Source organism: Gorilla gorilla, chromosome 3 (genome assembly GCF_029281585.2).
Source record: "Gorilla gorilla gorilla isolate KB3781 chromosome 3, NHGRI_mGorGor1-v2.1_pri, whole genome shotgun sequence".
Taxonomy (NCBI): domain Eukaryota; kingdom Metazoa; phylum Chordata; class Mammalia; order Primates; family Hominidae; genus Gorilla; species Gorilla gorilla.
The window spans coordinates 154,082,540-154,098,013 of NC_073227.2; the positions used below are offsets into that span (position 1 = coordinate 154,082,540).

The window sequence follows — 15,474 nt, forward strand, 5'->3', positions numbered from 1 at the left end:
TAAAACGTCCATTAAGTAGCAGAATACTATTACCATTAGAACACAAAAATAACTAGCAAGAAAAAAATAAAGCATAAAGCCATAAAATAATAAAAGAAAATGCTATTCATTTGCCATGGCTGGCATAACATAGTATCAACAACTGGATGACTTAAAAAGCAAAAGTTTATTTTCTCACATTCCCAAAGACTTGAAGTCCCTGATTAAGATGTAAGCAGGGATAGTTTCTTCGGAATTCTCCTTGTCTTGCAAATGGCCTTCTTTTCTCTCAGTCTTCACAAGGTCTCTCCTCTGTGTGTGTCTGTGTCCTTATGTTCTTTTCTTATAAGGACACCAGTCATTTCAATTAGGGCACACCTCAATGATCTCATTTAACTTTCATTGCCTCTTTAAAAGTCCTATCTCTAAATAAAGTCACATTCTGAGGTACTGGGGTTTAGATTTCAGCTCATAACAGAAGATAAGCTCTTTTTTAAAATTAAAACTTGTGTAACATAACTAAAAATTTAAATCTAAAGATTATTATATGTTTTAAAATCTTTATATACATATAATCGTGGTCACAATAGAGTCTACATAATAACCATAACTTTTATGTTCCACCTTTATGTCCTAGGCATTTTGCCATTTTACACATGCTTAAAACAATTCTAGGATCAGTTTTGTTATTATTCAGAATTTTTTGATATGGAAATGTTACAGATTTTTGTAACTTTCACAAAGTAATGTAAATAATAAGGAAAGCAGCCAAGCTGTATATCAGCTGTTCTGTCTGACTCCAAGTCCCAGTGTTTATTTACTGCAGCATAAGGCCTTTTGGTAACTCATTATACCATATCTTGGTTGTTTTGAATTGGAGTATTGGGAAATAAAGTTTAACATATAACATATTTTATACGTCTGGTTTACTAAAATATTTTCAAGTACTCTCATAAAATAAAAAATTATTTTGCTCTATCATGGAAATATTTGCTTTCACCATTAATTGTACAGCATGATAGCGAAGATGAATTCATTAAGTCATATCCTACATAAACCACTGCGATATTTTGCTCTCCCGGAATCTGTGTGACTAATACAAATACATAGCCTAAGTAAAGATAAAACTTTTCACACACATACACATTTTATATAATTCTCTTCCATATGGACGAAAAAGCAAGTATTTACAAAATTGGGAAATTTTTTTGATATGAATCATTTGAATGCTGGCTCCATTTTTGTCACATAACTTATTTAAACTGATAGTGTGAATCATACCACAAAAAATGTAATTTGACTCTTTGAACCATAGACTTGTGTTTTTTCTTTTAGTTCTATAGGAAATAAAAAGATGAACTTGAAAATTAATTTTTTAAATATATTATTTTGCAATATAAGATAGAGAAAGTGTAACAGAAAGGATATTTCCCTTTTGTCTGACATTATTATATGTTAAGATCCAGGTAAACACTTTAGTATTGACTTTCTGTTTGGTGAGGGCTAGTCTCATTTTTATCTTGTCTTGATGTTTTTAAACAAGTATAAAACACAGATAATTACCTTTTAATGTGGAAGACATTTTCAAGTTTCATACTCAAGGCCACTTTGCAAAAGTGAATAGTGCTATATGGTATAGAATATTTAAATAAATCATAATTCTTTGCCTTTAGAAATATGAAGAGCAACTTTAGTAACCAAATTAGATGTCACATTGTGCTAAATATGCAAGAAAAAAAATCTATGTGCAGATGGTGAAAATCAAATTTATTTTCAACTTCACAAGCCATGTCTATATGATGAAAAATATCGGTTCAACAAATTATCCATCTGCCGTATTCAACCATCTTAAAACCAAATAAATCAAATGTAAATATCATGTGGCTAAATGTACAGAAATGTTTTGACTTTTAAAAAGTTTCTAAATCATAGGTATAACTCCATATTGCAATTCCTTGGTGTGACCACTGTTATAGTCACTATGAAGATCAATATGAAATTAAGGTATTTTTAAATTAATCTTTTAAAAATAAAGTCATTAAATAAAGATGAAGGAAAATACTTAGCCCAGTGAAATAAATAAATATTCCACTTATTTTCTTTCTGAATTAATTTTCTAAAACAAAAATCAAACGAAAAACTTTATGTCCACTTTTACCTTATAAAATAGATGTGATTTTTTTTCTATCTATGAAGTCACGAGAATAGTTTTGTGGTACACATTTTTTAAGCTCACACATATGCGAAACTGTTACCCATTAAAAAATCGAGAAAGATAATATAAAATATTTGCATATTAAAATAATTTGGGGTAAAATAATATATTTACTAAGTGTTTTAGCATTTGCATATTTCTGTACCTATCACGGGAATCAGGCTCAACTCTGGAGGTAAGTTGTTGGGTGATCTTTGGCAAATTAACAAAAACAGTGTTTCTGTCCTTTCCCTTCCCAAGTAAAATTATTAGACATATTGATCTCAAGGCCTCTTTTTGTTTGAAAAGTTTTACATCCCATAAAATTATATATGATACATTATACCTATGTTAAATTGAAATAGCTGCAAATTTATAACAAATATAATAATGTCATACAACTTGACATTTAAGTATATTTCAAATTTTGAAAAACATGCTTATTTAACTCTTTCTTTACATAATGATTATTTTATTTGAGTAATAAATTCATTGTATCTACATTCAATTTTTGGTTTGCCCAAAGTATAAGTGTATTTTTGTTATACTTATTAAAGTATAATTGAGGAAGCTCCACATTCAATTAAAGCAAAGGAAAAAGTTGTAGTGCTAGCAATAATTTATGTCAGATGACATAATAATGTTATCCTTAGCTAAAGCGTCAGCTCTAAATAACTGTGATAAAATTTTCAAATTCAGTTGCAGCTTGATTTTCTCCTTCTTCCTCATAACATAAATAAAAATGCCAAATATCTAAACATTTTAGAATATTTTCTGTAACAATAAAATTATAAAAATATCAATATATAATATAATAACCAATTTAAAACAGCAAAATGTGTTCATTTTAAGTCTATGTTAACTAGGAACATAGATAATGATATACAATCAATTAAATAGTATTAATGTAATAGAACTTAATCATATTAACTTTCCAAAAAATAAATGTGTAAGCATTTTCAAATAATAAAACAATAAGAATCTTGTTTTCTAATAGCAAGTAGAAAAATATTTGCAAATAGAGAATCTCTCAGATACACACATGACTTAATGCCCATCGGTCACAGCTATTGCCAGTGGACATTTGAAGTTGTTATCATATTGTGATAAGCACACAATGAAAGTTATGTTAATTTTTTAAACTCAAAACAAAAATTACACTTATGTTAATGACATAAAGTCATAAAAACAGTTTAAGGCCAGGCACAGTGGCTCATATCTATAATCCCAGCATTTTGGAAAGCAGAGGCAGGAGGATTGCTTGAGGCCAAGAGTTCATGACCAGCCTGGGGAACAGAAGAATTAAATAAAAATTATGCTGAATGTAAGAACCATACAAAGCATCCTGTATGAATCATTTTTAAAATAAATTCTAGAAGAGGAAAAAATAATCTATACAGAATCAAATCAGATCAGTTGTTTCCTGGATTATACATTATGTAATTATGGTAGTTGAATTGTAAAAAGAAACATAAGGAAATTTTCTGGTAGGTGGAAGTTTTCTAGGTCTTGATTGGGGTGGTAGTTACGTAAGTGTACACTCTTGTCAAAAATTATCCACTATACACTCATTTTTAAGGAAAGGGCTTGAATATTTGAAAAATCCTATATCATAGCAATATATTTTTATATTTCCTGGAGACACAACATGTTAATTCATGTGACTATGATTATAACTATTATTTAATCAAATAAGAAAAAAATTCAAAGTAGAAGTCTTTTTTTTTTTTTTTGAGACGGAGTCTTTCTCTGTCTGTCGCCCAGGCTGGAGTGTAGTGGCACGATCTCGGCTCACTGCAAGCTCCGCCTCCCGGGTTCACGCCATTCTCCTGCCTCAGCCTCCCAGAGTAGCTGGGACTACAGATGCCCGCCACCACGCCCGGCTAATTTTTTTGTATTTTTAGTAGAGACGGGGTTTCACCATGTTAGCCAGGATGGTCTCAATCTCCCGACCTCGTGATACACCCGCCTCGGCCTCTCAAATTGCTGAGATTACAGGCGTGAGCCACCGCGCCCGGCTCAAAGTAGGAGTCTTCAGGGAGTATTGTAGTATAGCAAATGCCAACTCAGTGTTAATGAGATCTTCATCTTATTGTATCATAACACTTAGTATTATTGAAAGATTTTCCTCAGAGAAACATTTTACCAATTAGAGAAAAGGATGCATGTTTTCCAAATCATATTTAACTCAAAATGTTTAAATACTAAAATATTAATGTATCTACAAATGTGTGCATAAATCTTTTAAACCCTCATAGAACATTAAATCTCAGGGCTTAGATCATCTATATTGGAGTTAGCCATTTAAATATTTTTGGATTTAAAACAATGATAAAGTATTCTTTTTAAAACAATCATAAAGTATTCTGCCTTCCTACCAGGTAGACAATACTTCATTTTGCATCTCTGACTTAATATTTATTTTGTTCAGTGTATTCTTGTGTGTATATATATAGCCTAATCTCTTTCCTCTAAAATTTTACACATTAAGTTGTCTACCATGGACAGTCAACTTTTAACTCTAGTCCAAAGATTTTGCAAAGAATATTTTCATAACTGTGCACCTCATTCTGTTTATCTAACTAGGTATTCATCCTGTGTGATTTGAAAATATGTCACACGTGGTGATGAGAATCTATTTGAGGAACATGGGCAGTTTGAAATAATATATGCAGTGTATGACTAGTTTATATAATGAAAGGAAGTATTTAAAAAGATAGAATGACGTAGACTAATCTAATTGAGAAATATGAAAGTCTAACAGAAATGATTGCTTGTGAAATTTTATGAAGAAATCCACAGATAAATTCTCCACCTTGATCTATGTAATCCGAAATTTAGATGTTAAAAATATGTTGATTCTGAAAATTTATATTTATTCAAAGTTCCAGGTCATTTTTGGCTGGAAAAAAATAAAAAAGTCAAATGAATTTTTGAGGCAATCTAAATGAAAAGGCAGCAGTTTTTATGGTTGGAATAGACAGAAAAGTAGGGTGAGAGATCAAAAGATAATTCTAAGATTTCTTGCCTGTTAGAACAGGATGCTGGCAATACATTCTGCAGATATCAAAGTTTGGCAATGGAAAAATACAAAAATGCCTCACTATCTTATATTTAAAGTGATGAAGTTACATCAGGATTTTAAATCTATATTTGACTTTCCATATTATGTGGTATTTCACATGATGATCACTCAAATCAAAGACTATTTTAAAACATATTAATACATTCTATTATTAACTGTGATGCCAAAATACTGAAATATATGCTATTTAACAAGCAGATAGATCCTATGTGTTCAAATATTTATATGATTTTATTTAAAAATTTGTCTGGAGGCATTCAGCTAGAAAAACATGCATAATTAGCTAATGCTGAGAAAAAATTTTATGTTAAATTTAAAAGTTTTTACCTTGTTCTACTTCTGAGATATTTCAAATATATAGAAATATTTAATAATGACACATAATTGACAATACTTACTGAACCATTACTATGTGATGGACTCTGAATGAAGAAGTATACATGGATTATTATATTTAATACATAAGATTTTTTTAAATTAATAATATCAATCTTCGTCATTCATGTTTGAAAGAACCCTTTTGAAGACATCCTTTGTTGTAAAGTTTGTCATTTCGGTGGTCAGGGCATGATGAATTTAAATAATAACTTGAACAGATCTGTGATTTAGAAAGATAAATTTCAAAACATTTTGGAAGATATAATACATTTAAAAAATGTCATGACTATCTTCTCTCTGGTTCTTGTCATGACTGCCAGTCCTCATCCCTTTCAGATTGTACATTGTCTCATTCAAAATTAACAAATTGTAATTTTATTGAACATTTACTATGCAAAACACTTTGAAAAGATGAAGAAGGATGGAAAGATGCCCCAAATAGCTGACTTCATGCAGTTTAACCTGAAGTAAAGGAGAAAACCCACTAATATATGAAAATGCAATTAATAACACAAATAATGATTGATGTTTAGTGGCTTAATTTGTCATGTAAGCAGGCACAGGCAGAGAAGGTTACAGAGTAACTGACATCAAGGTTGTCTTCAATGATAACAAGCTTTTGGAAATAAAAAGGAGATTGGAAATCTTGAGGAAAAGTATGTGAATATGGATAATAGACAGAAATAGAAAGATATATCATCAATATTGCCAAAGGCTTGCATGGAAAAGGCATCCTTAACTTGTGCATTTTGTGATTCAGTGAGTCAAATAAAAAAATAAACAGAATGAAACTATCAGAGAATAAAAGGAAAATATTTTACGACCAAAATAGATCACTTTGTTAATGAGGGCCTGTGGTATACATTACTTAGAAACCTTGTATGTTAAACGTGGCCAGAGTGTATGCAATTGAGTCAAGAAATAACATGAGCAGTGGCTTTTGTGGTTAAACAACTTGCCCAAAGTCACATGGATAGTGACAGGTGCTGACATAAATTCAGATATTTGGCCTATTATTTCTCCCACCTTTCTATAAAATGTCCCTTTGTTAATTTAACATTATGAGACCTTAGACGTGTAACACTGGTATTGAATGTATGATATTATATTTATTTACAGATATCTAAAAATGTGACTAAATAGACCTTTCTATATTTTACATTTCTTGAATTTGTTTTTAAGATGATAATATATTCCCTATCTGGAGATTTGATAGGAACTTCCAGATTTTGTTGCTTTTAATAATATATAATCACTAGTTCTATTTGAAAAGTAATTTGAGGTATGAGGGAAGGGAATTCTAAATTTAGGATTTCTTCATATAGAGAGATGGTTTAACAGTCATTATTTTAAGACTTTTATTTTATCTCCACATTTTGATTACTAACAAAGCTTTTGGTAAATATTAACAAATTTCTATTGTAAACATTGTTAACAGTTGCACTGTTGACATTGTCAGTTGGATGTACAATATTAGAGCCACACGGATTCAGGTATTATTAAGATTTAATTACCAATTTGACAGACAAAACTAGCAGCTATCATTGAATTAATCTGTGTTTGTATGAATACTTGTAATATTAAGTAGGTTATTTTTTATTTCTATCTGAATTTTTTATTTGATATGCATGTGATGAGAGAGAGGGAACTGTTTATAACAGTTGCTCATTCTTCTATAGAAGTTGTTTTTGACTTATTAATAAAAGTCTATATATGTTCAGGTTTTATTTAAAATTTCCTTCCATAAAAAGCTGCAAAGTTCTGTAAACATGAGCCAAAAAAAAAGCAAGAAAAATAAAAGCACTGTATTCTTCTGATTTATTACATGCCTTTAATTTTGTCTGTTTTTTAGTTACATGCATTTGTGTCGACAGATACAGGTTTTATTTTTCTTGATAAAATGCTGTTTGTGTCTTTTGAGCTAAGAAACACTCACTCTAGTCAAAGATTATATTACAACATGACTATCATCTTCTCCATAATAACTCTCTTTGCTTTATTTTTAAATTAAAGAATATATCTTTGAGTTTTCCCTATACTTCAATGATTAAATTACAGAATAGCAACTGTTTTGACTCTTTCTAAATCTTGTGAAAATTTTGTACAATCTTTTATCTCATCTGCCATCCCAGTCTACTCTCTTCTTATATAGCCCATCCTTGAAGAAAGCAAGTGCAGAAGTTATGCCTCTATGTGAAACTATTTTTTATACAGCATTATAACAGATAATACTGGTCCTATTCCCACATTCTCACTAATTCCTTTTATATTTTTGTGCATTCCTCTAGCTTCTGAGTGTTTGCTTCACATGAGCCTCATATAGGATTATTTTCAGGTGACTGTCTCAGATTATTCGACATGATTTTCAGAGGGAAGTCTCTAGGAATTTACATCACTTGGGTGAAGGAAGAGAGCAAAGACAACCACTAACTGGTTGAGATGAATGAAAACCTACTTCCTTTTCCTGGAGTTTAAATACACTGTGAGCCATAATTTTCAAACCAGAGCTCCACTGCAAAAAAAGGTGAAGGATAAGGTATTGCCTGCAATTCACCCTTTGCTTAGCTTCTTCCCTTTTCTTCTATTAGGCTGGTACAAAAGTAACTGTGGTTTTTGCCATTACTTTTAATATATTCCTAAATATCTATTTAGTCTCCTGGCAAACTTCCTGGTAAATCTCAGGCTCTCCTTCCGGGAAGCCAGTCTCAAGACAAGGATTTTCTTCTGAGTTTTCAGAGATATGCACATTCATATTATACAGTATATTTTTACATAGGTAATGTTTACTCTTTATTATTTAATTTATTTTTGGTTTAAGTACTATATATGCAAGATTTGGAATCCTAGCAGCATAAAAACATGCACGGTAATAAGTAAGTCTCTCTCCTGTTACAGTGATGACCAATTTTCTAAGTTTCTGTGGGTGTCTCCAGATATAGTCTATGAATGTAAAAAATATATATTATATTTACCACACAAATACAGCATACTTTATATGGCATTAATGTTTGCTTTTTTTCACTTAAGACTAGTTTGAAGATTTTTTTATAACATTACATATAGAGCTCTGTTTTCCGTTACTTTAAAAAATAAACTTTTTTTAGAACAGTTTAAATTTACAGAAAAATTGTAAAAATAGAACAGGTTTTAAATACTGCATACCCAATTTCTCCTATTAATGTCTTACCTAACTATGGTCGTATTTTTACAATTAATGAACTAATATTGATTATTATTCACTTAAATTCATTCTTTATTCATATTTTCATCTTTACTTAATTATATTTTTCTGTTTCAGGATACCACAACACATTTGGCATTCATGCCTCCTAAGGCTCCTCTTGACTTAACAATGTCTAAGACATTCCTTGTTTTTGATGATCTTGACAGTTTTGAAGAGTACAGGTCACTTTTTGCAAAATGGCCTTCAGTGGTATTTCTATGATGTTCTCCTCTTCATGATTAAACTGGGGTTATAGTTTCTTGATAGGAAGACCACAAAAGGTGCCATTTTCATCATGTCCTATCAAACACATGTCCTATGAATATGACTTATCACTGTTGATGTTGACCTTGATCACATGGCTGAGACAGTATTTTTCAGATTTTTCCAAGGTAAAGTTACTCTTTTTTCATCCTTTTCATACTGCACTCTTTAGAAGAAAGTCATTGAGCACAGGCTATATTTAAAGGGTAGAAAGTTAGCATATGTTGTCACAATTAGCTTTATAATAAGTTTTAAAAACAAGGTGGTGTGAGTCCTCCAACTTTGCTCTTATTCAATATTGTGTTCATTCTTCTAGATCTTTGCCTTTTTCGGTTAATTTTAAATCAGCTTGTTCATAGCTACAAAATACCATTATGTGATCTTGATAAGGACTGTGTTGAATCTATAAATCAAATGGAAAAGAACTGATATCTGAACAATATTGAGCTTTCCAGTGTATCAACACAGAGTATCTCCCTATTAATTTAGATCTTCTTTTACTTCTTTAATCAGAGTTTGGTACTTTTCCTCATATATGTCTTGTATACATTTTATTAAATTTATATCTAAGATTTTCTTTTTCTTATAGTATGATAAATGGTATTTTTATTTAAATCTTAAATTTCAACTGTTTAGTGCTGGCATACAGAAAAGTAATTAATGCTGTATATTAACCTTGTATTCTGCAATCTTGTCATACCTGCTTATAAGTTCCAGGATTTTTTTTCGGATCCATTGTGGTGGAGGCAGGGGTGTCTCCAGATAAAACCATGTCATCTAGAGACAAAGATATTCTTCTTTCTTCCTTTTAAATATCTATAAATTTTATTTATTTATTTTATTGCAACAGCTAGATATTTACAGTGGGATTTTGAATAGTCCTTGCCTTTTTCTTGATATTAAGGAAAAAGCAGGGATGGAGCCAAGATGCCTGAATAGAGGCAGCTCTGCTCAGCAGTACCCACGGAGGACAAAAACTGTGAGTGCACTCTGCATCTTCAACTGAGGTACCAAATTTCTCTTATTGGGACTGACTAGGTGGTGGGCATGACCCACAGAAAGCAAACAAAAGTAGGATGGAGCAACACCCCACCCAGGAGCTACACATGGCAAAGGGAACTCCTTCCCCCAGCCAAGGAAGACAATGAGGGATTGTACTTCCCTTCCCTGTAAACCAGGCTTTTCCCAGGGATCCTTGTAACCTGCTCATCAGGAGGTCCCCTCCTGAGCCCAGGCTACCAAAGACTTGGGGCCCAAGCAGAAAGCTGTGGAGAATCATGGGGGCTGCTGGAGTGGGCAGCTGCTTTGAGCAGACACTGCAACATAGGAGTGTTAGCATACTCTGCTCTTTGAAACCCCTTCAGGCAGGAAATCCATCCACTCTTGTAAGGAGGAGGCTGAAGCCAGGGAGCCAAGTGGCCTGTTCCCACAGACCTCCACAAGCCCAAACCCCCTGGCTTAGAGCCATACCCCACTTCCCCCAGCCAGTGCAGCCAGGGAGAAGCTGCCTAACAAGACAGAGTTCCCCAGGGAGAGGGGTGGCTGCCATCACTGTTGGCCCCTTTCCCTTGCCACTGACACCAGTGAGAGAGTGGGACTGGATCAACTCCTCCTCAGTGGGTGGAGTCCCCCTGTGGGAATCTCAGCATCCCCAGGCAAGAATTTGTGGACAGAACACTGATAACCCTGAGAGGAGCTCCCTGGAGGAGGGGCAGCTGTGGTATCCTGCATCAAGGATCTTAAGTCTTTTCTGCCTTCTGGCTCTAGAGAATCAGGGTAGCCCAGATGAGGGTGATTCTCCCAAGTGAAGCACACCCACCCTGTAAAGGGGCAGGCACACTGCTTATTTAAACAGGTCTCTAACCCCACTTTTCCTGACTGAGTGAGACCTCTCAACAGGAGTCTCAAGACTCCTCATACAGAGTGTTTCAGTCAGCATCAGGCCAGTGCCCCTATGGGACAGAGCCCCCTGAAAAAAGCAGCCTGACATCTTTGCTCTCTGCAGCCTCCCCTGATGTTAACTCCAGGGAGGGGAGGGATCAAAGCGAATAGGGGCTGGAGTGGACTGCAAGCAAACTGCAGCAGCCCCACAGAAGAGTGGTCTGACTGCTAAAAGAAAAACAAACAGAACACAGCCACATCAACAAAAAAGGCATCAAATAAAACCCCATCAAAAGTCAGCAGCCTCAAAAATCAAAGATGGACGAACCCATGAAGATGAGAAAGAATCAATGCAAAAATGCTGAAAACTCAAAAAGCCAGAGTACCTCTTCTCCTTCAGGAGGTTGCCACAGGCCTCCAGCAAGGGCACAGAAATGGTCTGAGGCTGAGACGGATGAAATTGACAGAAGTAAGCTTCAGAAGATGGGTAATAATGAACTTCACTGAGCTGAAGGATTATGTTCTAACTCACTACAAAGAAGCTAAGAACCATGATAAAAATGTTACAGGAGCTGTTAACCAGAGTAACCAGTTTAGAGAGGAACATAAATGATCTAATAGAGCTGAAAAACACAACACGAGAACTTCTCGTAATGCAAACACGAGTATGAATAGCTGAATAGACCAAATAGGAAAAAGGATATCAGAGCATGAAGACAATCTTGCTGCAATAAGGCAGGCAGACAAGATTAGAGAAAAATGAACGAAAATGAATGAACAAAACCTTGGAGAACTATGGGGTTGTGTTAAAAGACCAAACCTACAAATGATAGGGGTACCTGAAAGAGACAGGGAGAATGGAACCAAGTTGGAAAACCCACTTAAAGATATCATCCAGGTAACTTCCCCAACCAGCAAGACAGGCCAATATTCCAATTCAGGAAATCCAGAGAACCCCAGCAAAATACTTCATGAGAAGATCAACCCATAACTATCAGATTTTCCAAGGTTGAAATGGGGAAAAATTGTTAAGCACAGCCAGAAAAAAGAGCCAGGTCACCTGTAAAGAGAAGCCCATCAGACTAACAGCAGGCTTCTCCGCAGAACCTCTACAAGCCAGAAGAGATTGGGGGCCATATATAACATCCTTAAAGAAAAGAATTTCCAAACTAGACTTCCATATCCAGCCAAACTAAGTTTCCGAAGTGAAGGATAAATAATATCTTTTTCAGACAAGCAAGTGCTGAGGGAGTGTGTCACCTTGCCTGCCTTGCAAGAGCTCCTGTAAAAGGCACTAAATATGGAAAGGAAAAACCAATACCAGCCACTACAAAAAACACACTGAAATACCGAGATCAGTGATATTATGAAGCAAATGCATAAACAAGTCAGCAAAATAACCAGGCATCCTGATGTCAGGATCAAAGTCACACATAACAATAATAACCTTATATGTAAATGGGATTTGCGCCAATGAAAAGACACAGAGAGACAAGCTGGATAAAGAGTAAAAATCCATTAGTTTGCTGTATTCAAGAGACCCATTTCACATGCAAGGACACACATAGACTCAAAATAAAAGGATAGAGAAACATTTATTAAGCAAATGGAAAACAGAAAAAAGGAGGGGTTGCACTCCTAGTTTCTTACAAAATAGACTTTAAACCAAAAAAGTTCACAAAAGACAAAGAAGGGCATTACATAATGGTAAAGGGGTCAATTGAACAAGAAGAACTAACTATCCTAAATATACACCCAAGACAGAAGCAGCCAGATTCATAAAACAAGTTCTTTGAGACCTACAAAGAGACTTAGACTCCCATACAATAATACTAGGAGACTTTAAACCCCAGTGACAATATTAGACATACCATAGAGACAGAAAATTAACAAAGATATTCATGACTTGTACTCAGATCTGGACCAAGTTGACCCGATAGATGTCTACAGATCTTTAAACATAAAACCCAAAACTGTAAAAACACTAGAATAAATTCTAGATCCATTATAGAATTATTCTAACATATTCTAGAATTATTCTAGAATAAATTCTACAGACCTTTGCACCTGAAAACAACAAAATACACATTCTTCTTGGTGCCACATGGCACTCATGGCACTTACTCTAAAATTGATCACATAATTGGAAGTAAATCACTCCTCAGCAAATGCAAAAGAAATGAAACCATAACAAACAGTCTCTCAGACCACAGCACAATCAAATTAAAACTCAAGAGTAAGAAACTCACTCAGAATCACACAACTACATGGAAATGGAACAATCTGCTCCTGAATGATTCCTGAGTAAACAATGAAATTCATTATTGGTTGTTCAATTAAATTATTATTGGTTGTTCAATGAAATCAGGAAGTTTTTTGAAACCCAATGAGAACAAAGAGACAACATACCAGAATCTCTGGGATGCAGCTAAAGCAGTGTTAGGAGAGAAATTTATAGCACTAAATGCCCACATCAAAAATCTAGAAAGATCTCAAATCAACAACCTATAGCATCACAACTAAAAGAACTAGAGAAGCAAGAGCAAACAAACACCAAAGCTAGCAGAAGACAAGAAATAACCAAGATTAGAGCAGAACTGAAGGAGACAGAGACATGAAGAACCCTTCAAAAAAAAAATCATGAATCTAGGTGCTGTTTTTTTTTGAAATAGTTAATAAAATAGATAGACCACTAGCTAGACTAATATAGAAGAGGAAAGAATCAAATAGACACAATAAAAAGTGATACAGGGAATATTACCGCTGACCCCACAGAAATACAAACTACAATTGGGGAAAACTTTAAACAGCTGTATGCAAATAAACTAGATAATCTAGAAAACATGAATACATTCCTGGACATATACACCCTCCCAAGACTGAAAGAGGAAGAAGTTGAATCCCCAGATAGATCAATAACAAGTTCTGAAATTGAAGCAGTAATAAATAGACTACCAAAGAAAAAAAGCCCAGGACCAGACAGGTTTACAGCTGAATTATATCAGAAATACAAAGGGGAGCTAATACCATTTTTTTCTGAAACTATTCCAAACAACTGAAAAGGAGGGACTTCTCCCTAACTCATTCTTTGAGGCCAGCATCATCCTGCTACCAAAACCTGGCAGAGATACAACAAAAAAAGAAAGCTTCGGGCCAATATTCCTGATGAACACCGATGCAAAAAGTCTCAATAAAATACTGGCAAATGGAATCCAGCAGCACATCAACAAGCTTATCCACCACAATCAAGTTGGCTTTATCCCTGGGATGCAAGGATGGTCAACATATGCAAATTAATAAATGTAATTCATCACATAAACAGATTGAAAGACAAAAGCCACATGATTATCTCAATAGATGCAGAAAAGGCCTTTGATAAAATTCAGCATCTCTTCATGTTAAAAGCCCTCAATAAACTAGATATTGAAGGAACATAACTCAAAATAATAAGAGCCATTTATGACAAACTCACAGCCAACATTATACTGAATGGGCAAAAGCTGGAAGCATTCCCCTTGAAAATCAGCACAAGATAAGGATGCCCTCTCTCACCACTCCTATTCAACTTTGTATTGGAAGTTCTGGCCAGGGCAATCAGGCAAGAGAAAGAAATAAAGAGTATTCAAATAGGAAGAGAGGAAGTCAAGTTGTCTCTGTTTGCAGATGACGTAATTTTATATTTAGAAAACTCCATCATCTCAGCTCAAAAACCTCTTGAATTGACAAGCAAATTCAGCAAAGTCTCAGGATACAAAATCAGTGTGCAAAAATCAAAAGCATTCCTTTACACCATCAATAGGCAAGGAGAGAACCAAATCATGAATGATCTCCCATTCATAATTGCTACAGAAAGAATAAAATGTCTAGGAATACAGTTAACAAGGGAAGTGAAGTACTTCTTCAAGGAGAACTGCAAACCTTTGCTCAAGGAAACCAGAAAGTACACAAACAAATTGAAAAACATTCCATGCTCATGAATAGGAAGAATCAATGTTGTGAAAATGGTCATACTGCCCAAAGTAAATTACAGATTCAATGCTATTCCCATTAAACTACCACTGACATTATTCACAGAATTAGAAAAAAAAACTATTTTAATATTTGTATCAAACCAAAAAAGAGCCCATATAACCAAGACAATCCTAAGCAGAAAGAACAAAGCTGGAGGCATCATCCTACCGGATTTCAAACTATACTATAAGGTTACAATAACCAAAACAGCATGGTAGTGGTACAAAAACAGGCACATAGGCCAATAAATCAGAATACAGAGCTCAGAAATAAGATCGCACATCCACAACCATCTGATCTTTAAAAAACCTGACAAAAACAAGCAATGGGGAAAGGATTCCCTACTCAACAAATTCTGCTAGGATAACTGGCCATTTATTTGCAGAAAATTGAAACTGGACACTTTCCTTACACCTTATATAAAAATTAACATGAGTCTTTAACACAAGTCTTTAATCT

General features: G+C 34.0%; 1 long non-coding RNA gene across 1 annotated transcript in view; it reads right to left on the reverse strand.

Moving 5' to 3' along the window:
• LOC134758362 (uncharacterized) overlaps positions 1 to 15,474 on the reverse strand; it is a 267,324-nt gene that overhangs the window by 860 nt on the left and 250,990 nt on the right. The gene's annotated exons all lie outside the window — the stretch shown is intronic.